Here is a 25,373-nt window from a genome sequence, read left to right on the forward strand (position 1 = left end):
GGAGCTGGCAGGGAAACGGCCTGCCAGTATCGCGAGAGTAGGACCTGTGGCTTAGAGAGTGGTGGAAGCTACCTGGGCTCTATGCCCTCAAGGTTAGTCTTACGCAGCGTCTTCCGCGGTCCCGGGGGTAGCGAATGCCCCGGCTTCGGAAGGTGGAAAAAGCGCCTTTCCCGATTCTTGCTCCCTGCCTCAGATTCAAGCCTTGTCCCACTCGCTTAGAACCCTTGGCTCCAAGTGAAAGTCTGGATTTTTCTCCAGGCTCGACCATTAATGGTTCTGAGTCTGGAATGCTCCCTTAACCCCTTTCGTCCTCAGTTTCCCTATCTGTGCGATGACGGGTCCTATCTCCGAGGTCTTTTCCACTCTTAAGTTCTGGGATTCTGTGACAAATAGGTAACGGAATACAGTCTCTTTTTGTGGCGGCATCGTTTTAACTTTAAAAATCAAGGCACGAGCCTCCCCTGCCAATCTGTTTGAGAGTTAAGGATGGAAAGTACAAAAAACATGAAACACCTGGGTAAGCAAGAGAACAAGGAACAATTGCACCACAGAGAACAATTTTAAAAAGATGATCCAAAATCTTATGTAAATGAGATATGAAGCAAATTTGCTTAATGCATTACAGATTTCTTAGGGCCACTTCTGAAAATTAATGAACCAAGAAAAATTTTAGTACTTAATTTAAATGGAATATTAATTTGTCCAGTATATAGATTCCACTGACATTCATTCAAGCACTAGTCTCTGCTGATACTGTGTTAGATGGTTTCGTATACAGTTTAAACACCTCTTGATAGGAACGTTTTAACTTCCTGATTGTCCTCAGCCCACTCTTTCCACTCTAGTATTTTTTCTAAGCCATCATGAATGTCATGATTATACTCTTTCTCCCTTGAACCCTGATTTCATTAGCAAAAGTTTCTGTTTAGAAACTTTCAATTGTTTCTCCCCCACCATTTCCTATTTCTAAAGGCTTGCATACTCTGACCCTTAAGTTACCCATTTAACTTCATTTCTCATTATTCCTCAAGTGCAACCACCTCTCTAGTTGAGGTGATATATTCAAAACCATGTTTATTCTTGCTTCCAAGTCTTCATTCATGTTGTTCTCATGTGGAATATCCTTGTTCATCTCCTCCAATTCTTCAAACCATATACACCTTCAAATTGAACCCATCCCCAGGTCTGCTAAAGAAGTGCCACTTCTAAGCTTCCCTTTTTTTTTGTTTGTTTTTGTTTTTGTTTTTGTTTTTGTTTTTGTTTTTGTTTTTGTTTTTGTTTTTGTTTTTTGAGAGACAGAGAGCAAGCAGGGGAGGGACAGAGAGAGAGGGAGACCCAGAATCGGAAGCAGGCTCCAGGCTCTGAACTGTCAGCACAGAGCCCTACGCAGGGCTCTAACTCACAGACTGAGAGATCATGACCTGAGCCGAAGTCGGACACTTAACTGACTGAGCCACCCAGGTGCCCCTAATAAGCTTCCCTTTTTTCAAACTGTTGTCCCTTGGTCCCTGATGGTCCTTATACCCTGCAGTAACACTCATGTGCTTCTCTTTTACTTATGGTTATGCCACAAATATTTTCAATGTTTGCTAAATGTCTAATACCTACCAGGTGTTTTGCTAGGCACTGAGAATACCATAACAAGACAAATGCAGACATTGCCCTTATTTCTTCAAATATTTTCTCTTCCCCTATCCTCCAGCTCCTCTCCTTTGATGACCCCACTTTCATGTATGTTCTATTGCCTAATGCTGTCTTACAGCTCCCTAGTGCTCTATTCATTTTGTTTTTTCAAGCCTTTCCCTGTGTTTCCTTTTTTTGAAATCTAATATTCTTTTAATCCCAATAGTTCACTTTTCATCTCAGAGGCTATAGTTTTTATTTGTGGCAGTTAGATTTAAGGAGGTGTGTGTGTGTTTCTAAATCTTCCATGTCCTTATTTACCATGCCCAACCTTTCCCACGGCTTCTTGGACATGTAGAATGCTATTATGTTAACAATTTTAATGTTTTTATCTTAATTCTACCATCTGTGCTATTTCTGGCACTGTTTCTATAGATTGATTTTTCTCTTCATTACAGATCATAATTTCCTGTTTCGCGCATGACCCGTGATATATATATATATATATATATATATATAAAATCATGCCAAGCATTGTGAAATTTACTTTTTTGGGTGCTTGATATTTTTGTATCCCTATGAATATTTTTGAAATTTTTTTTGAAATGCAGATGGGATACTTGAAAAAAAATTTGTCCTTTGAGGCTTCATTTTAAGCTTTGTTAGGTAGAACCAGTTCAACCTTTGTGTATGGCTAATTATGTCCCACTACTGAGTCAATACCCTTCTAAGTTCTTTACCCCTTCCCCATAAATTATGTGATTCTATTTTGACTGGCAGGAACAGGAACAATTCTCAGTAACTGAGACTATAGATTGTTTGCTCCTTTTGAGTGATCCTTTCCTTGTCCTTGGTAGTTTCTTAACATACATAATCATCATAAAATTTCAAAATTCCAGGGGTAAGTAGAAGATCCTAAAAGTTTTCAGAGAAAATAGAAAGATTAAAAGTCACATTCTAAGAATTGGGAATCAGAACAGTTACAGATCATTATTTAAGCAGAGGAAAGGAAGAAAAAAAGTTTTAGGAGCTACTGAGAAGGGAAAATATGAGCCAATTAACAACCCATTTGTATTCAATGCACAAAAGAGAAGAATCAGTTTTTGTGTAAGGAGAGATACCCTAAAACATCACTCCATCAGTCACAAATCCCTGACTACTGGAGTTGAGAGAGACTAGAGTCCAGCTCCTTCATTTTCCAGAAGAGGAGACAGATTGCTGCCCTAAGTCTCAAAGGAGGCAATTGTGAGCACAAATAAGGAAGTGCTGCTTTTAGTTTTATGCCTTCATCAGGTTATTGACTCACCAGGTTATTAGGACTCACTTCCTAATCAAGAATTGTTCTTCCTATGGAAGAACTCTTCACCTTTTGCTTCCTCATATTACTTCCTGCCTCGGAGATGGAAAGGCAGACTCAGAATAGGAACTCTGAGACAAATCCCCATGAAAGCTAAATTAGGCAAATTTTGTCTTCGAATGAGGAATGAAAGTCCTAAGTAGGCTGTCAGGTTGTGAAAGCTCTCCTAACCCAAGATGTTGCAAATACAATGTACTAAGCCAGCATCCAGTAAGAGAAAAAAAAGGGGAGTAGGTGGGGAAAATTGGGGGTAGGAAGCTGTCTAGAGAAGGAAAGTGGAAAATGGAAAGTAATATGAGGAAGCCAGACACCCCCAAGTGGGACATTTTGCTTTTTGGGTTTTTCTTTTTTTGCATCTCACTGTTTTATTGCTATTTTATCATTTTAGTGCACAAATATGCACCACTATACAGGATAGATATTTAAAACAGTTATTATGTCTTATTACAGAGTAAAATATTACTCTTAAGCAAAGGGTTCTATCAGAACAATTAAAGTCTGAATTTTCTTTTTCTAATGGAGATCCTGTCATATGCTCCTCAGTAAAGTAAAATTTTAGATAATTGGCTTCCTTAATTTGAAGGGAATGATATTATCAAATGCCAAATAGCCTACATTTTTAAATAAATTAAACAATATATAAAAACATGAATCTAATCAATTCAACCCAGCCATATGGGAAGATCTCTTCAAGAACACCTGTTGAAGAGAAATTCTCTTGGTTGAAGATCTCAGATGAGAACATAAAACCCCATCCTGGAGTACCAGAGATCTAAAGTAAACCCTACTTGTTGTGAAGATGAGCTGCGGATTATATTAAAGTGTAAGGGTTTACTTTTTTAATGTCAACTGTTTCATCATCACTCCACAGTACATGTAAAGGCACAGATTGATGTATTTTTCTGGCATCTTTCTGACGCACCCTTGCCCTAAATAAATCTGTTTGCCAGGATCTTGTCGCTTAAATTAGCCATCTCAAACTCTTGGTCCTGCCAACACAGGCGATTGTGCCAATGTTCTCAGCATTTACTGGCACACGAGCTGTTGCCTTTTCTTTGGCTTTCTGTGTGTACCTGGGGCCATCATCCTTCCTTCACAAGACAGCAGTCTGGCTTATGTGTCCCTGAGACCTCAGGATTGTTTGGACTCACTCTGGTTCTCTCCAGGGTGTGCATCCTGCATGATATATTTTCAGCCACATAATATATTGTTCAGAATTTGTCATGCACATACTTGCAGATTGGCAGAGCCACCTGCCAGAGATGAGAACCTTTTAAGTTGTTGTCAAACGTCATAAAATGTGTTCCATGATTAATTTTGTGGGCACAGATTGGTTTTTGCACAGAGTCCAAAATTTGGGATATGTCACAGTGACTAAATGGCACCGGCATGCTGAATGAATTTGGAATTTGTTTTGTCAAGTGTGGGAGCAGGCACACAGATGGGCTTTGATCCAGTGGTGCTGCTTGGAATTCTCATTATAGCAATGATGTCATTTGTCACGTAGAGTGGGTAATAGTGCTGCCAAATTGTGGACAAAGCATGGCAAATAGCAAAGTACACAGACCAAGGGAAAGCACTGATGGTAGCACAGGAAGTTTTCACTCCTAGCTGACCTCTACTCACAGGACACAAACATTGTGTCAGGGCTGCCAAAAAATATGCTTAGTAGAAATACAGACAGTGAAGGAAACTTCCAACTGAAAGGGCCCTTTAAGAAGGGCCCATATAGCCTAGGAAATCTTCACTTCACAGAGAAAATCAAGTAAAAACAAACATGCCCTTGCTTTTTACATTAGGCTGTGAAAGGAATCTTTGAGCTACAAGCAAGGGCATTTCTGCAAATCCAACCAAACCCAAGCCAAGGCATTTTGCTTTGTAGGAAAAGCTTTGTCTACTCTAAAGTTTAGCACCACATTGGAAATTGGAAACACACACACACACACACACACACACACACAGCCTCCAAAATTTTGTGATTGCGAAAAAGTACAGCATATTCTCACCAAGTATATGCACAAGAATTATCTGCAGAACTTTAAAATTACATTCATGATGCAGCTAAAGCAGTGTTTAGAGGGAAATTTATAGCTAAAAAATGCCTATATTGGAAAAGAAGACAGTCCTCAAATCAATAACCTAAACTTTTATCTTAAGACACTCAAGAAGGAGTAAACTAACCCAAAGCAAGTAGAAAGAAGGAAAAATAACATTTCAAGCAAGAAATAGAATTAAAGAACAAAAACCAGTATAGAATAGAAAAAAGAATAGACATAAAAACAAGTAAGAAAATCAATGAAACTAAAACTGGGTTTCTTGAAAAGATCGACAAAGTTGGCAAAACTTTAGCCTAACTGACCAGGAAATAATGAGTGAAAATTCAAACTACTAAAGTCAAGAATTACTACCAACCTTACAGAAATAAAAAGGAATATAAGGGAATAGTATGAAAAACTATATATGTGTATATATACACATATATGTTACATATATATAATGTATACTAAATGTAATATATATTATATATAATTATATATTAATACAACTATCTATATTCATATATTTATATAATTTGTTGACATATATAATAGTGTGTGTATATATTTAATTTTATTCATGCCAAAGTCCACCATGTAAATTTTGATTCAGAAAGTCTTGAGTATGACATGAAGATTTTCATTTTCTGAAAATTATGAAGGTATTGTGATGTGCTCTTTTGTTGAGAACTACTGACCTAGCACATATGAGTCATTCAAAAATATTGTTGAATTACAATGAAGTATTTATGTATCAGTCAATATTGGATGCAGCTTCATAAAAACATGAAAGTCCAGGGGCACCTGGGTGGCTCAGTTGTTTAAGTGTCCACTTCGGCTCAGGTCATGATCTTGCATTCTATGAGTTTGAGCCGCACGTCGGGCTATGTGCTGACAGCTCAGAGCCTGGAGCCTGCTTGGGATTCTGTGTCTCCCTCTCTCTCTCTCTGCCTCTCCCCGACTCATGCTGTGTCTCTCTCTCTCTCTCAAAAATGAATAAACATTAGAAAAATTTAAAGCATGAAAGCCCAAAATAATATTATTATAAATAATAATTTATAAGTAAAAGAAATCCAGAGATAGATAATCTGGGGCAAGTGTGACAGCTCCACAGTTTCATTAGGGATCCCAGCTTCTGTCATTATGTACCACCATCCTCGATGGCTTTGATCATCGAATTTACTCACAATTTAAGAAAACTGCAGGACTTCCAGTTATTATGTGTGAGTTGCAAGCCAGAAAAAAAGAGTAAGTTTTTGCATAAAAGTAACAATCACCCTTCCCAATCAAGTCAGCATCTTTTTCTTCTTAAAGTTTGTTTATTTGTTCATTTATTTTCTCTCTCTAGGGAGAGAGTATGGGCATGCACACACAAGCAGGGGAGAGGCAGAGAGAGAGGGAGAGAGGATCCCAAGCAGGCTTCATGCTCAGCGATCCCCTGACCACGAGATCATGACCAGAGTCAATACCAAGAATTGGCTGCTCAGCCAACTGAGTCATCCAGGTTCCGCTCAAGTCAGCATATTTTAAGCCAGCTTTCCAAGAGGTCCCACGTAATATTTTGACCCATATGTCATTGGTCAGAACTCAGTTACATGGCTCCATCTTGCTGCAGTGGAACCAGTAAATAAAGTCTTTCATTTTGAACAACAAAGTGCCAAGCTACAAAAATCTCAACTCTATCCCTCGAGAAGAAGAGGGAAATGGATGCTGACATAGTCCTCTAGGAATCTTTGCCATACCTTATCATAGCTGCTAAAACTTATCTCAAGACTTAGTTCTTAGGGCGTTCTAGGTAAATACATTTACTTACCCCCATTGGAAAATTTCCGCCAGTTAACTCGAAAGTATCCACTTAGCATGTGCTATAGGGATAGGAGAAATGCTGGATGTGTTCCTACCCCCAAGGAACTTCCAAGTGATTTGGGCGAATGAAACCTATGTAAGTGAATCAATCCAGACTGCTATCCACTAGCATCTATTGAAGTACTATGTTTTATGGTTTGGACCACCACTTTATATTTACATCTTAAGCTTAAAAAGAAAATCTTGCAGTGTGCAAACTTACTCAAACTAAAATACTGAAACGAACCACATTACTTTGCTAACCTAAACTGAATCCGAAAATTAATCTTTACTCAACTATAAACCATTCCAAAATGTAAATATTAAATAACAAAAAACAAATTTTCCAGGATCCATTGTTCTTAATGCTTTTTATCACTTGCCAGGTATAGGCAGAATCTTGCGAAACGCCATTGGAATTATTAGCTTCTCAATCTTGCAAGTGATGTGGTCATCAAATGGCTAGTCAGAAGACAGACAATGACAACAGCGTTACTACATTGACTCAGCAAATTTGTCATGATTACACACTATAGTAAGGCATTGTGCTGGGTCCTAGAGATACAGGGAAGATACTCTGGTCTCAGCTCACAGATCTACAAAAGAGAACAGACATATAAGCAATCATAGGAACAAAACAGAGATAGTGCTAACTGTTGTTATTGTTGATACTCTTGTTGTTGCTTTAGTTGCAAGGGTTTCACTAAAGTGGTGTGGAGTAGAGTGGGGTGCAACGATTTCTCATTGGAGTAACCAGAGAAAGCTTTAAAGAGCAGTGGTTCTCAACCCGGGGTGATTTTGAAGCCAAGAGAACATTTGACAATGTCTGGAGACATTTTTAATTGTCAGATAGTGGGTTGAGGGTGAGAGTTGCTACTGGCATCTAGTGGGTAGAGACCAGGGATGCTGCTAAACACCTTATGTTGCACAGGACAGCTCCCCACCCTCCAAGAAATAATTATACATCACAAAATGCCAGTAGCACCAAGGTTGATAAACCTGGCTTCAGCCAGGAGGAAACATTTTCACAGGGATGATTAGAATTTTAACAATTGGGTAAGTGGGGAACAGAAATGCCAGAGAAAGGGCTATGTGAATAGAGCCATGCAGGAAGAAAATGTATGTCTTGTTTAGGAAATGAGGAGGGCTTCAGTCGGGTGGAGGTTGTGCATCTGGGGATGGGGAAAGTGTGGCAGAAAACGGAGCCTAACATTTTGGTTGAGGTGGACTGTAGAGGCTCCTGGATGCTTGGATTTATTTTTTGGGCTAGAGTGAGCCACCAAAGGATTTTAAAAATTGAGGCACTAGATTAGAACTCTATTTTAGAACTATAGTCCAAGGGAGAAGCTTTGATTATTTAAGCAGATAATAAAATTCCTTTCAGGGAGAGAGTTATATTTGTTTGGGTGTTGTCTGTCGTTAAGCTCTGATTGTTGGAAAGCACCAGAACCTCAGAGAAGAAAGGAGAAATTCTGTACTTGGACCAGGTGTGGTGATGATGGTGTGGACTGCTGTGGGATGGGTAGTGAGGTGAGGAAGGGTAAGGGGGTGAGAGTCAGTGCATCATTGAATGTTATACTGTGAGATTCTTCCTGCTGGCCTCTAAATCTGCAGTCATGTTTTCAGACATCACAACATACTTGTATTTGGATTTCTTGGGGAAGAGGACTATATTTTGGTTGACAGGATGTTGAGAGGAGGAGGGCAGTGAGAAAGGGGCAATCATGGCTAGAAGTGGGGCAAAGGATTTGGAAGCTTCATAGTAAGTAATTTTACTTCCCATACCCTCCTTTCAGGTCCTATAAGCTCTGCCCCTAGGACTGCTCATGCTTCCCAAATATTCCACGCTTACCTGCCCTTCTTTCCACCTGGCAAAGTGCTTTTCTTCTCCATTTAGTAAATTTCTTCTTCCTCTTCAAATGTTCCATTCTTTGTGCTGCACTTTACACAAATTACCAATATCGTATTGTGTTTACTCAAGTGTTTATTTTCTCCAATCAGATAATGAGCCCTTAGATGAACCCTCTTACCCTTAGATTTGCTGGAAGGGTATGGATAGTATTTTATTCTTCTCCAATTCTTCATTAGGTAGCAACGTATCTGGCATATTCCCCATGCTCAGTGATCATTCATTGAATGAAGTGGAGTGAGGTCAGTAGGTGGCAGAAAGATTGTAGCTCTGGGCCTACAATGCCTTTGCATGGCTATTGTTAAAACTACACCTTTCCTTCTTATTAATTTTATGTTTTAAACTTCATCTTGTAGTTTAAAATTTTCCTTCTGATAGATGATATTCTATCAGGAAGAAAAAAAACCCAGAGTATGGCTTTAAGCCTTGAGTGAATGGGCTAAAATCATGTTTCAGTATGCTTTTTAGAATGCCTGCATGTTATTAATTTAACATTGACCTGCTTATTAAGATTCCATTATTAAGGAAACAATTGTAAAAATCATTAAGAGCACTTCTACAGATTTTAACCACTGACTCATCCTGCTGGTTTTCAATTCATTTGACATGAACATCCCTCATTGAGAGTATCAGGTAAAATTTTATTCTTGTAATCATTAATAAATGATTAATAGGCTGATTTTTATGTGTTTTTATTGTTGTTGCTGTTGATCTGAAGAAGGTTTTCTACAGGGACAGCTGTATATATGGGACAATGCCCAGGGATGGTTTAAAGACCCTTTTCCAAAACATCTTTCCCACACTGGTGGTGTGCAATGCCTCTAGTCTCAGCAATTAGTAAGTGTTTCCTTTGAATGAAAGCATGAAGCTTCTAATCACACTAGCTTCTTTGGAAACAGAGGATAACTCTCGTGGCATCAAAAACCTATAACTGGAATGTGAATTTGGAATAGAATTCTGGACCTGGGATGGGGAGGATGTCTCTGGTTTCCACTGCATCTACCAGATCAAGTTCTTTTCTTTCTTAAAGCACTTTGGCATGAAGCTTACTACCTTACTACCAGCAATTCATTATTATGGCAGTCATCTGTTGACTTTGAGTCACTCTTCCACATTTCTTTAGGATTTAAGCTCCAAACTCAACCTCACTCTTTCCAACAAAATGCCTGTCACAATTCTTGGCAATTTCAAGCTCCGTATTGATGATCATTTCAATATTCTGGCATCTGACTTCCTTGGCCTCTTCTCTAATGATCTCCTTCTCTCCCAACCTCAGCTACTCATCCCCATAGTTGGGGCACTCACTCCCTACTGTAGACCTTATCTTTGTCAGTAACAGCTACCCGTCCATAATCGTAAGCATTGTACTCTAGGATCACATCCAGACCATATCTTTCCAGTGCAATGTATCTGGCACTCTGACTTTAACATTTGTTGACCAGACAATGAATTTGTCTTACCATCTTTTCACTGTCCTTCCTACCCCACATGTCCTTACATACCTCTTTATCCATCCTAGATTTTATTGTCTATCCTAATAATCATTCACTTATCACACCCGTAACACCCTGGAGCTTCTCTCACTTCTTTGTTCCTCTGCACCTGTTTTCTGTTTGCTGAACTTGGCTGGAAGAAAATACCTAAAATGACCTTCCTTGAAACTCACTACACTCAAGTGGACTCAACAATTCTACCTCTTTCCCTAATCTATTGATTCTTATTTAATTTTTTCTTCAGTCTCCTAGAACTTTCAACACCTTTTCTTCCTTCATCATTTTCAGCTGATTGACCTTGACTCTTTTTCTCTGAGAAAATGGAAGCAAACAGAAGAGACCTTCCACATAGTGCTTCCATCACTTCTACCAACCTACCTCTATTAATACCCATGTTCCATCTTGCATGAACAACTGTTCATGTTCCTATCTAAGGCACATCTCTCCTCTTATGCACTAGGTCCCAGAACCTCACATCTACTCAAGGAGACTACTCAAGCAAGTTTAGTCCAGCTATTTTAGAGAGGTGGTCTTCCTCTTTATCAGTTTATTTCCATCAGCATATAAACATGCTATATTTCTCATAGCGAAATACTCCCCTTGATGCCATGCTTCCTTCCAGCTACCTTCCCATTTTTCTTATCATTTCTAGAGCAGAACTCCTCTAAAGATTGTTCATATTTGTAGTCTTCATGTCTGCTTTCCATGCTCTCCCCTGAACCATCTTAAAAAGGTTAATCTGGCTGCGGTATTGAAAATAGACTAAATGGGAGAAAGGAGGAAGCAGAAAACTCAGGAAGGAGGTTAATGCACGTGAAAAGAGAGACAGATAATAAAGGAGTTATAGTGTAAGAAATATAACAAGTGAAGATAGAATGAACAGGGTTTCCAGATGGATTGTCAAGGAAAGAAGGAGCCCAGGGTGATCCTAGGTTTTTATCTGTGCCACCAGAATAACTGGAAGAGGGGAGCTACTTCTTTTTTTTTTAATGTTTATTTTTTTATTTTTGAGGGAGAGAGCATGAGCAGGGGAGAGGCAGAGAGAGAGGGGGACAGAGGATCTGAAGCAGACTCTGTGCTGACAGCAGAGAGCCCAATGTGAGGCTCAAACTCACAAACCATGAGATCATGACCTGATCCAAAGTCAGATGCTTAACTAACTGAGCCACCCAGGTGCCCCAAGAGTGGAGCTACTTTTTATGAGAGACAAGGAAGACAGTGAGTAGAGCAGGTTTCCAGATGGCAGATCAGCAGATTGATTTGGGATTTCTGAAGTTTGAGTTTTCTGTTAGACAAATTAAAAAAAATAATATAGTTTCAGCTGGTGACATTTGTCATGAAGAAAAGAAAATAGCTGTGGACGAACTGGGGAAGTGCTCCTTAGACAGACTTGTCAGTAAAAGCATCTCTGAAAAGGGGCATTTAAACTGAGTCCTGAGTGATGAAATGAGGCCAGCCACACACAATCTAGAAGAGCATTTCAGTCAGAGGGTACTACAAAGCTAAAAGCCCTGAGGCAGGAATGTCTGAAGAACAGAAAAAGCAGTCAATGTGTCTGCAGTGAGTATGAGGGAAAGGTAGGCAAGGATTATGCCAGTCATGGAGAAGGAGTTTGCATTCTATTTTATGTGCCCTGAGAAGCTGTTGGGAAGTTTTAATGTAGACATGGCATGATCTGATTTATGTTTTACAAAGAAAACTCTGCTTCCTGAGTGGTGGGTAGATTTACATTATATTATATTATATTATATTATATTATATTATGCTATATATATAGTATTATACTGTACTATATATATGTGTGTGTATATGTGTATATGTGTATTATACTATATACACACTTATATTATATTATATTATATTATATTATATTATATTATATTATATTATTGTTGTTTTTATTATTCCAGGAGATAGGAGCAGAAGAAGAGAGAGCAGTTAGAAGCTTTGACAGTGACTGGGCTCTACCTATCTTGTCTCTTAAGGGATTTCTGAGGGAAGAAAATGCATATTCATCATCCCCATATCCCCTTGCGTGCCTAGCTATACACACTATCTCCTGCTCATGGTAGGAAACTCAGTACATGTTGTTGAGTGAATTTATAAGGCTGTTCTCATTGAGGCTTAGGAGAATTTTTCATATATTTGTCTTTCTTATATATCATATTTTGCTTGTCCCATAGTTAAGACTTAAACAATGTTTGTTGGGGTGAGGCAAGGCCTCCCTTTAGATAATCGGTTTACTGAGAGGGATCTTTGGATAACCAGAGGCAGTGAGGAGGGTTTGGACCTTGCTGGAGTGGAAAGTAGGGAGAAGGCAAAGAAGGTGGGGCATGTTGAAAGAAGGGAGGCACGTAGGGACACCCAGCTTTGAGCACACCAAGACCTATTGTCCTACTTGTCCTATTGTCCTAGGACCACCAATTTGTCCTACTTTTTAATTTGGCCTGCTTCCATTGATAGTGATGTGATCCCTCTGTGTGGGAATGGCTGAAATGGTTTGATCACCATGGAACCATAATCTATCATCCAAATCCTTCATTAAGGACATCTTTCTGCTTGGCCTTGTTCAAAGCCAAGTTCTACAGGAATTTGCCATCCAGCATCAAAATTCTCTCTGTCGATACCAATGCTGCAAGTCCCAGCAAACACAGGACGGCAGGCTGAATTCAGACTTTCTGGCACTCCTCCTTTCCTGGCTGGGACAGATGTCCTCAGGGCTTATCTCAGCCTGGCAGAGAGTTAAGTGCTGGGCTGGGTCTCGGCTGTGCTGCATATGCTGGCCTTCAGTTTGATTCTGTCCCAAAGAGGTCTGTGGACCAGAGAGGGATGACATTTGGCACTCAGGAAACAACCCAGGTGTCTGGCTGTTTTTCAGTCTCAAAAGCCTTGTTCTTTTCCTTCAAGTCACTGCAACCATTTGAAATCCATCATTCATCACCCACAAGTTTCAGTGCCTTTAGATTAGTGATCTACACCCATAACTGATGATCCACTGGACTCCCATCCTTGGCATCTGAACAGAGCCAACAAGACTGGTTACAGATTCATTGTTAATTACTGCATGTAATCACATTACACCCAGGGTTGGAGACACTCTCCTTCTTGTTATTTTGGATCTGAAACATGCATATTTTTTATAAAGCATGTCATTTTTGGTTTCTAATTAGGACATGGGGTTTGGAGTGGCACCCTTGTGTTGTTACTTAATGATGCTTTTCCTGGGGAGGGAGGAGAGGAAAAGATTTTCCTTTTTCTATCAACAATTGTTGTCATTTCTGCATTAAGAGGGTGGAAACTTGGTTCCTCCCTCTTCCCCTTTAGGCAAAGAGTCCATGGCTCAGATTCACAAAGGTTGTTGATTTTGACTTTGGGTTGCCCCAGTCTGTTTTTCCCCTCTTTCACGCTATCTAACACAATAGGTAAGTTCTTCTAGCCAACACTCCCTAAGGGTGGGGTAAGAAAGAGCCCATTTCGGTGGTTTTTTTTTCTTTCTTTTTTTTTTTTTTTTCTTTTTAAGCCTTGGGTAATCTGCTTTTATATTCACCCAAATAAATCAAGTTGGTGGCACATTCTCCTTTGGTGCACCTCAGCTGAACTTAAAGTTTAAATGGTGCCAGAATGAATCACGTTGCTTATATTCTAGTAACTAACTACAAACATCCCAGGCTCAAGCCCAGGAACCCATGGAAGTGGCATGCAGGTGGATGTCACTGCTGTCATATATCAGCCACTTCCCACTTGGCTAAAAACGTGCACTTGTTATATACTGCCCCATCCCCATAGAGAACTGGTGTCCTTTCCTTATAAATAAAATGGGGATAATAAGAAAGATCTGTCTTGCCACGTCTGAATTACTGACAATCAAATGCAATCATGGCTATAAAAGTGCTTTCTTTCTACAAATGTAGGCCATGGTTAACATCATTTCCTTATTGCTTTTTGTTAGCTAGTTAACATGGGATAGCCTACCTTGTGTTTCAAGGAAAACTGTTGGTCCCAGTGAGTTGAAGACCCAGTTCCAAGTCCCAAGAAAATGACTGAAAATGAATCAATATAAGAAAATTTTATTTTGGGTAGTTCATTCAATTATTATGTATGTTATTTATGTTCATTGGGATTTAGGTTGAATTTGGCTGCCCCTGCTGTGAAATAAAAGGCAACATTGTAAGTCTTTTGGTGATCAGGCATTTCCATCCAAATGGCCACCATTCAGACTGTGATTTCCCCTTGCTTTTCAATAAACAGAAGACAAGAGGACGTAATTCATTCTAATTACATCGCAACAGGAATTCTAAGCATTGCCTTACAAATAGCTGCTTTTATGTCATAAAGATGAGCTTTGAGGAGATGAACGTTGAGCCTTTTAGTATATTCCTTTGTTTTCTCTATTTTATCTCTGTGAGGAAGGTGGATAAACCAAGGCAAAAAGATGAGCATAAACTCTTCAAAGCCACAGAACTGTTGTCTGAGTTGTGACAGCTCCTCACCTCCTTCTTTTTCATTTACATATTTTAAATGTTTTCTACAAGCTTTACGAAAAATAACTGAATATGTCTATGTTTATAATTTTCACACTGACTCTTAATTTATTTTATTTTTGGTTGGTGTTCACTCTAGGTTTCTGAGGGTTTAAAGCTGCCTGCTAAAAGCTGCCTTCTCTGTCCCCAAAGAATATTTAAACCACTTCTGTGCAATGAGAATCTGCTAGTGAAGCCCATCTTTATACAGGAAAAAGCAAAAAGAACTAATATTTATCGAGTGCCTGTGTTGTGCTGGGTTTCCTGCTAGGCTCTTTACACAGGTCATTTTATTTAATCTTTGTGTCAACTCCACAGATATATAAAATTATCCTTATTTTATTGACAAGTAATTGAGACTAGTGAGTTGCATCATCAGGATGTAAACATACGTGTGCTATCTGTTCCTGCTTATAGCATTTGCATTTTGAAACATTTAACCTTTCCAAAATTATAGTCACATCCCCCACATTGACAAACTCTACTGTCTGATTTTTTTTTTTTATTTTGTTAATGTTTATTCATTTCTGAGAGAGAGAGAGAGAGACAGAGTGTTAGCAGGGAAAGGGCAGAGAGAGAGGGAGACAGAATCTGAAGCAGGCTTCAGGCCCTGAGCTGTCAGCACAGGGGCTTGAACCCATGAACTGTGAGATCATGACCTGAGCTAAAGTCAGACGCTTAACTGAGACACCCAGGCACCCCTGTCTGACTTTTTTTTAAAGGTGTCCCTCCATCTGCAAAGTAGTAAAGATTTAGTTATATTTAAAATATATATATATATAATCTGAAAAAATGTTACACAGATATTTTATTAATAATTTATAATCAAGATATAAAGAGAAAATAAAATATTAGTGTTCCTGCATATGCCATTGTATGAAGATGTAACAGCTATAATTATGACTTGTATCAAAGACCTCAAATTGCATTATGTGGCTTTAATAGAGTATGTAAAGAGTATCCATGATTGTTCTTTGAATTAAAGGATTCTCTGGATAGAAAAATTTCCCGGTGGCTGAGGAACTACCAGCATGCACACTGACCAAAGTGCACTAAGTGTAGACTATGCTGTGGTTTGCAGTTTTATCACTGAAGTTCTATCAGCACATATATCTGCCTCTTCACAGGCAGGAAAGTTGTATCATCATTGCCCAAGGTAAGGCCCAGGCAGGATTTAGAACTCCCTTATAGTTAGTGTTACCTTTTTCAGCCAAATCTGAGCCACTTGAAAATAAAATACCACTCTGAGCACAGTGTGATCACTCCCTAGTGGAAACTTGCCAATGGTACCCACACCAAGAAGCTAAAGGGCAGATGAACAGATGGACCCTTTACAATTGTTTTTTCAGCGAGGGAGGAAACTATAATTTGCTGGACAAATACTACGTGCCTGCCTTTACAAAGGACATTATCTGATTTATATTTATACTTATATTATAATGGCTCTAAAAGGAAGATATAATTATCCCCATTTTTTAGACAGGAAGTGCTTAGATATCTTACCAAAAGTCATGTGGAGACTGAGATTCAAACCTAGGTCAGCTTCTTTTTTTCCTAGCATACCAATAGCTCCTCCTTGGGGAAATAATTCCCAGGATTTTTTTCATAGAAAAGTTAACAAATATAATAGAACAATCGTTTGAAAAATAATATAAAAAATGTTTACAGAAACCATTTCTAGTCAATTATTTGACTTTTTGAAGTTCTGGGTTAATATTAGGTAGGCCTTTTACAAATCCATTTTATTTCCTTTGGTCTGCCACCAGCTGGAGCTACTGTATAAAAGCCATTCGCTTAGAGTTCAAGGTGTAACTGCAGAATATGGAGCTGGACTGCCTTGATCTCAAATTGCTTAGAATAAACTCTGAAGAATTAAAGATTGAGAAATTCAGTGTCATAGTGGGCTAAGTAATTGGGTTGGGCCATTTACTAGTTATGTGATTTGGGGCAAGTCATTTCAACTTTAATCCCTAGTTTCATTAGTTACAAAATGGAGATTACAGTACCAATCTCATGGGCATCAGTGAGAAGCATATGTTAAGAGCTTAGTATAGAACTTACCACATAGTATATACTCCATGTATGGTCATTAATATCACTGGTAATCATATTCATTTTATCATCAGTATCACGACCCAAGTTTCACTTACTCCATTGTAGTTACAATTCATATTATTACTCATCATTGTATATTAATACATTGCCTAGCAAATGGAAAATGCTGCTTGACTCCCCATTACCTGGTGTATGATTTTGGGGTGGGTGGTTTGGATGTTGTATGCTAAGGCACTATCATACTGTTGAGTTTGAAAATGACCAGAGTGTTCTCTATTTTAGGGGTTAGTATCACACCTGAACAGTGAGCTCATTTGTCATGTCAATCATTCAGTAAGGTTGGAACCCCAATGAGTGGCAGGACCCAGAGAAGAACAAAGTGAAAAGTTTCTCTTGGATTAAATGTACTAGCTTACCAGGAGAGAGCTTCAGTGTGGTTGGTGGGTGGGTAAGATAGCACTCACACATGGAGGTATTTAACTCAGAGATTAAAGGAAAGGAAGCTATTTTTGAAGTGGGTTGGATCCTTTTGGGCAAGAGCAGTGTTTCCCCATATGTATTATGTAGAATTCTAGTCTCATGTAGATTACATTAACAGGGTCAAATAAGAATGGGAAATATACCATGTTATATTGGTTTCCCACTTTAGGAAGTCACATGACTGTGAGATAGTTAAGGCTCTAAAAGTACTGTGAGAATCAACTCTTCTCCCATTCATACTTGATCATGGGTGATTCCTTCATATTCCCCATGAAAAAGTTTTTTTTTTAGTGTTTATTTATTTTGAGAGAGGAAGAGAGAGAGAGAGAGAGAGAAGCAAGAAGGAACAGAGGGAGAGAATCCAAGTAGGCTTTGTGCCATCAGTGCAGAGCCTGATGTGGGACTTGAACTCACAATCCATGAGATCATGTCCTGAACCAAAATCAAGAGTCAGATGCTCAACCAACTGAGCCACCCAGCTGCTCTGCCATGAAAAAAGTTTTTTAAAAGATGTGGAGTCTCAGGGGTGCCTGGGTGTCTCAGTCAGTTAAGCGTCTGACTTTTGATTTCAGCTCGGGTCATGATCCCAGGGTCATGGGATTGAGCCCCTCAATCAAGCTCTGTGCTGAGCATGGGAGCCTGCTTAAGATCCTCTCTTGCCTGCACCCTCTCTCTCTCTCTCAAAATAAAAAACTTTTTTTTTAATTTTAAAATATTTGGGGGTGCATACATATAACAACTTCAGACATGAGTGAAATAGTAAAATGCTTACTTATAATATTTAATTTCTAAATTTAAATGAACAGAGGTATTCATAATGACATATTATAGAAAAATACACATATTTAGAAGTACTACTCCTTTCTTGAACTAAAATTTCTTAAGTTTTTTCCCCGCTCACACTTTATGAGAAAGGCATCAGTGTTTTCCTCATTACCCCGATTGTGTTATGACCTTCTAACAGCTTTCTAGAGCACTTATCTCCTGGCTAGTTTGAGGCACAGCACATTTTGAATGTGTATCGTTGGCTACAGAAAATTCATTCCCAGCTTCAAGTGCCCAATTGAGTAATACCAGGATGTTTGGTGTTGTTTTTTTTTAAATATTCACCCTCTAGGTATGTATTTGTGACTGTTTTATTATATTAAATTATCTTGAAAAAATGTTTTCTTGAAACAATTAAAATTGCGAGGTTGTAGTCTCAGGAATAACTAGTAAATTTTGTTAAATTTACTTGCCTTCTATTCAATGGTTTTGTCAGGTAACCTCTATAAATTAGATACCTCAAATTCACATTGATTCAGCTAATGGGTCTATCCTAAGCAGTACATTGCTGTTTAAACTAAAATAGGGGTGCCTGGGTGGTTCAGTCGGTTGAGCATGCAACTTCGGCTCAGGTCATGATCTCGTGGTCCGTGGGTTCAAGCCCTGTGGCGGGCTCTGTGCTGACAGCTCAGAGCCTGGAGCCTGCTTCGGATTCTGTGTCTCCCTCTATCTCTGCCCCTCCCCCACTCGTGCTCTGTCTCTCTCAAAAATAAATAAATATTAAAAAATTAAATAAACAAACTGAAACAATTATCAGAGAGCCCAGTAATAGAAAAGACTGTAAGAATTGGCATATATAACAATTCTTTTTTTTTCTGAGGGATAACTTGAAAAAAATGGTCTCACATATGTATTTTCTAACCTCGTATTCTGTGTGTGTGTGTGTGTGTGTGTGTGTGCGTGCGTGTGCGTGTGTGTGCGCACACGTACACACACACACACACAGAGGCTGAAATACCTATTTATATTCTGGGAACTACTCTCTTGGCAACGATGGGCTAGTGGGTTGTTGTGGTCATCAGGGTTTTTGGCGGGAACAGGCTGCTAGTAAGTGCTATAGTCGACAGAGATTATGGTCAAAGCTTTTTACATATAACCCTATTTATTTCTTGTGTTTTTTGGTCATTTTACTTTGGTTCTCTCTCAAAATTTAGTCTTTTAAAAAATCATGGCTGAATCACTCTCATGACTTGAGACACTTGGCCCAGAGCTTTAAGTGAGGATGGATGCTCTGTCAAGGTCAGGATGGCAGTGGGTTGGCAGCAAGACCACAGAAGAACTGCTAGGGGAGAGGAAGGGCCAGTGGATACAGAGTAGTCCCTCTTACTCTGTCATCCCTTTCTCTTTGGAGTCTCAATACTGGCTTCCTATTGCAGTCTCCCTGGAGATTACTACATGATGCCACCTAAAAACATTTAAGTCACAATCTGTAGGGGTGACCCCCAGGTGTTAGTAATTTGCAGAGTCTTCTCCAGGGTTGACAGGGTTCAAACCTCTAAGAAGGCCATCAGGCCCTTGTGTCATCCTCCTACAAATTTGGGGAGTATCAACTGTTGGGACTACAGGTCAGATCTGCACTGGGAAAGCATCTGTATAATGTGTTTTCTTCCTCTATGTATCTCCTAATGTTCCCATCATAGAGTTAGATGCAGAAAGCCCTGGCGTTGCCCGGCTGGAGAAGCTGCCCACTCCTGATTGGATGAGATGTTATTGGTAATAGGCAGTCTCATTTCTGAATTGGAGTGCTGGGAAAGCATATTGGCTAATGTTTCAGTCTTTTAGTTACATTTGTATCTCTGACAAGTGCTTGCAGTTGGGGCTATACAATCCCTTGTCTCTCCATTTCCCCTCACTGGGGCAAGCTTCCCCTCTGTATTATTTCCTCTGATGGGAAAGAGAATCTGCAGTGACCCTTTTTCTCAGCCATACATTGCCTCCTTGTGAGTTGTAAAGAGGGCAAAAGAGAGAAAAGGAAGGGAAGGCTAAAATCCTTCTCCTACTGAAGTGGCTTGTTCAGAAGGCAGTCAGTATTAGAGATAAAAGCCAGGACCACCAGTGGGGAGTAATGATAGTAATACTTTACAAGTGTAGGATGTGTTCCAACTTTTAAAACATTCATAACTTTTCCTTTGAACATTCCAAAGAGATTGATGGAACAAATGTCAACAGCCTCATTTTAGGATGAAGAAACAACAGAGATGCAGTGACGATAAATTAGTTCCCTATTAGAGCACAAACAAGGACAGAGGTAGGACTAATACCTGGATCTTCAGGTATTATTCAACCCCGTAGTCCCCAAATCTGGTTACTTACTAGAACAACCTGAGAAGATTATAAAATAACACAATTACCCCAACTCACCTGTGGGACTCTAATTCAATAAGCCTAGGTTGGAGCTCAGGGAATCTGTAATTTAAAATAATTTCCCCATAGTTGTTCTCAATTCAGAATTGATAATCCTGAAGAATCACTGGGTGGGGGGGGGGGAGGGTTAAAAAACCCCATTGTCCAGGGGTGCCCAACTGCTCAGTCAGTAGAGCATGTGACTCTTGATCTCAGGGGTATGAGTTCAAGCCCCGTGTTGGGTGTAGAGATTACTTTAAACAAACTAACAAAAAACCCCATTGTCCAGATTGCACCCCAGACCAATTAAGTAGAAATCTCTAGTGTTGGCAACCAGATATCAGGGTTTGTAGATATCCCCAGGTGCTTTCAAAATGCAACTTAAGTTGAGAAACACTGCTCTAGACCAGAACTTTCCAAACAGTTTTCCAGAATTTCATCACAGCAAGTAGGAGAAGATGAGTATAGGATTGGGAGTGAAAAGACCAAAATTCAAGTCCCGTTTCTGCCTCTTGGTAAAGTCACTTTATCTCTGAGTCCCAGTTTTCTATTTTATCAAATAAGAAAATGATAGCACTTATCTCTGTGAGGGATGCTGTGAGGATTAGATGAGATAACCTATGTGACATCACCAAATCCCATACTGTTATTACCAAATTCCCAAAAAGCTTGCTTATTTATTTATTTATTTATTTATTTATTTATGTATTTATGAGAGAGACAGAGACAGAGAGGGAGCACACGCGCCCACATGAGTAGGGGAGGGGCAAAGGCACAAAGAGAGAGAGAATCCTAAGCAGGCTCCATGCCCAGCACAGAGCCTGATGCAGGACTTGATCCCATGACCATGAGATCATGACCTGAACTAGAATCAAGAGTCAGATGCTTCTCTGACTGAGCCACCCAAGTGTCCCCCAGAGATGTGTGGTGTTTTCCTTCAGATGTCTCTCTGTGTCTAAGGTTCCGCCCTCGACCTTGCACAGTTAGACCTCCAGGGCCTGAAGCAGCACTCCAGAAGTTTTTGCTAATGAAATAAAGTTTGGAAATTGGAGGTATGTCCTCAAGGCTTCCTTTTGCCATTGCTATTGGCGTGTTCAGCCCTCTGCATGCTGGAGTTATGAATCTGCCAGTTTGCTAAATGTTCACTCAGAAGGGCAATTTTGTTTTCTTAATACAGGAACACTTCAGTTGTTACTATTCACCTTCTCCATTCCTCCATCCAGCTCTTTGAGTTTCCCTGAATGTGCCCCCAAGCACCTCTTGTTTAGTCCCATTCAGCATATCAGTGAAGGTTCTAGTATGTGTTTCTTATTCAGTAAATGCTGAGTTCACTGTAACCCCTGCCCGCTGGAGAGCAAATATGCCACACTATAAACACTCACTCCCTGGCCTAACAATTTGTACTGGTTGGAACAGAATCTTCTAATATTAGGAATTGTAGTGTGAGGATCATTTCATAACCACAAACACGGGCAAAAGCAGTCATGAGATTATGGATGACTCATTGTCAAAGGAACACTTGAATCATCTTGATCAGCCCCCTAGATGGATCAAAACTTCTGCACCAAACACACTGTGCCATTAGTCTTCTAATTGATTGTTATTGCGGGTTTGTCTTGACCACATCAGACCTATTTTTAAACCTCTCACAATTCCCTCCTCACTAAGTAAAATATTTTTTTGTGTTTGAATACCTTTCTCTTATTTCTTACATGTTTACTTGATCCTTTTTCAAACTAAACAGTTAGTGAGTGAGTTGAGGACTCGGATTATTTCTTATTTATCTTAAAGTAGTACCTGATACATGATAGGTTGCCGGTACACATATATTACATAAACCACTAATCCTATGTTCTCCCTCAATGAAGGGGGGGGGGGTGGGGTTGTTTCTAACAAGCTAAGGAAACTAAGATTGGCTTTATACCACTTTCTCTAGGATTCCATGAATCCAGAAATTCTGTCATGATATGTGTAGTACATAGATATTTTAGGGAGGGAGAGAGGAGAGGAGAAGGAAGAGCGAGGGAGGGAAGAGGAGGGGAGAGAGGAGAGGATAAGGGAGAGTAGAGAAGAATAAGGTAGGGCAGAAGAGCAAGAGAGGGTGAGAGAGAATACCATGTGCTGGATACCATCCTAGGATTGGGGATGCAACAATGAACAGAACAACCAAAAATACCTTCTCTCATGGAGTTCTCATGTGTGGGTGTGTGTGAGTGTGTGTTGGAGGAACAGGCTGCAACATCAAAATGTAGGTAAGTACAATAAAGCACTGTTATAGAGAAAGATAACTAGGGTAAGGGGGTAGAGTGCTGCATGGAGAGTTGGAGAGCTGTTGGAGTTTTAAATGGAGTGGGGAGGGAAGGCTTTGCTAAGAAGATGAAATTTGGGCAAAGACTTAACGGAGGTGAGGTAGGGAGGCTTCAGGCTATTTGGCTAAAGAACTTACCAAGTGGAAGAAATGGAAAGTATAAGGTCACTCAGGTGGAAGAGAACCTTGAGAGTTCCCAGAATAGCATGGAGACTGGTGGACCTGGAGTAGAGCAGGTGCAGGAAGCACGTAGGAGAAGAGATTGTAGGGCAGCTGAGGAGGGTTAGGATGAGTGGCAGGGGTGGGAGAGCTTTGAAAGGACCTTTTACGCCACTGTAAACACTGACTTTTACTCTGAGATGGGAAGCTGTTGGAGAATTTGATCTGATGTGTCTTTAAAAGGGTCATCCTGGCTGCTGTGATACTAGTGGTGATTAAGGTAGGAAGTGAGAAAATCAGGAAATGATGACAGTAGGACAGGTGGCTCAGACCATGACTCGCAGGGAGGAGGTAGGAGAGGTAGAAGACATCTAAATAGATTTGAAGGTAGAACTCATGGGATTTGCTTTCAGATTATGAATTATGGGGAGAGTCAAAAATTACCCCAAGTTGTTTGATCTGAGCAACTGAGAGGATGGATGGAGTTGCTGACATTAAGAAGGGGACACCTACAAGAGAGGTTTTGTGGTGGTGAAGGGGAAGGTGATGTATCTGCCTTCATCCATCATATATTCATGCCCTATTTTACGTATGAGATGAAAACTCAGAGAGGGTAAGTAATTTGCTGAAGTTCTCATAGCTAATATGTGCTGATATTGGGTTAGAAGCCAACGTTTTAGACATCCAACCCCCTACTTTCCCTACCCAACCAAGCTCTTTTCATATATTATCACATTTAATCCTCACAACAACATATCCCCATTTTTAATTAAAAAAAAAAAAGCCCTGAAGTTCAGGGAGTTTAAATAACTGGCTTAAGTCATGTTAAGAGAGAGAGCAGAGATTCAAATTTGGTTTCTGTTTCCCAAACCTATATTATTCCCATGAAACCATCGTCCAAATTTTCTATACCTTATAGGATAATTAGGATTAAGTGTATGTAAAGTATACAGTATATGCAATGTTTGGCACACAGTATGTTCTAAATAAATGATAGCTGTTACTAATTGATGTAGATTTCATCTGTATATACTGTGTTCTCCCCTAAATTCATTAAAATACAGAGCTTAAATGAATTTTTCTCACTCACAACAGAAAAATCTATCAATATTTATTGAATGAATCACATTGGGTGCAATTGAGTATATTATAAACAACATTCCGTGGACACTTCCACAATGCATATTGGTGTTTCCAAGCAGAAGAGGCATAAAAGTAGGTGCATATGTGGCTGCAGAAAATGCATAAAGCTGTCAGGGTGCCTTTTGGTAGAAAAGATCAAGAGTCTTGCATAAGAGACTTCTACTCTGTTGCATAGGATGCTTTGTCTATTCTTCGCTCCCTGACAGCTCTTGCCTGTTATTACCCTGTGATGAATTCTGCACTGAACCATCTGGAGAGTTGACATTGGAATCATTTGTTCCCTTCTCTGAAATGGGGTGATGGATTCATTAATTATTGTCTTGCATTCAAATTAAGTCTGATGCATCCAAATGCCAGGACTGAGTATTTTTCTACCACACAGAGTTTTCCATAAAAATTTTTAAAAAATCCGTAGAATTAGATGCTTGTCTGAGAAAAGAAGGAAGGTTTCAAATAAATAATCTAAGCTTCCATTAAAAGAAAAACTAGGGGTGTCTGGGTGGCTCAGTTGGCTAAAACATCCGACTCTTGGTTTTGGCTCAGGTCATGATCCCAGAGGTATGGGATCAAGCCCCACATTGGGCTTTGTGCTGGGAATGGAGTCTGCTTAAGATTCTCACTCTCTGCCTCTGCCTCTCTCTCACTAGCATGCTCTCTCTCTCTCAAAATAAAAAAAAAAAAAAACTAATTTTTAAAAAAATAAAAACTGGAAAAATACGAGTAAAATAAACCCAAAGCAAGTATAAAGAAGGAAACAATAAAGATAACAGTAGAGATCAATGGAATGAAAAGAGAAAAACAATGGAGAAAATCAGTAAAAACAAAAGCTGATTGTTTGAGATTAATAATATTGATAAGCCGTTAGCAATACTGACAAAGAAAAAAGAGATAAGCCATAAATTACCAATATTAGGAATGAAAGAGGGGATATCACTATAAATGCCATAGACATTAAAAAGATATTAATTGAAAACAGATTGAAATAGAATAATTCCTTGTAAACAACACACTACCCAAACTCACCCAAGATGTAATAGATAACGCAATAATTCTGTAACAAAGAAATGGAATTTGCAGTTAAAAGTTTCCAAAAAAGCAATCTCTAGGCACAGATGGTTGCATTGGCAAATTCTACCAAATATTTAAAGAAGAATTAACACTTATTCTACACAATCTCTTCCAGAAATTAGAAGAGGAAAGGGCATTCCCAATTCATGAAGCCAGCATTCCCCAAATACCAAACCAAGACAAAGATAGCACTAGAAAAATAAAACAAA

The 25,373-nt window shown here is 39.3% G+C and overlaps 1 long non-coding RNA gene across 1 annotated transcript in view; it reads left to right on the forward strand.

Annotated features, from left to right (window-relative positions):
• Positions 1–10: 10 nt before the first annotated feature.
• Positions 11–25,373, forward strand: part of LOC122483646 — a 37,109-nt gene continuing 11,746 nt past the window's right edge. The window contains exon 1 of the long non-coding RNA XR_006297434.1: positions 11–92. This is a non-coding gene — a long non-coding RNA (uncharacterized LOC122483646). The remainder of the gene's footprint in view (positions 93–25,373) is intronic.

The sequence above is a fragment of the Prionailurus bengalensis genome, chromosome D1 (assembly GCF_016509475.1).
Source record: "Prionailurus bengalensis isolate Pbe53 chromosome D1, Fcat_Pben_1.1_paternal_pri, whole genome shotgun sequence".
Taxonomy (NCBI): Eukaryota; Metazoa; Chordata; class Mammalia; order Carnivora; family Felidae; genus Prionailurus; species Prionailurus bengalensis.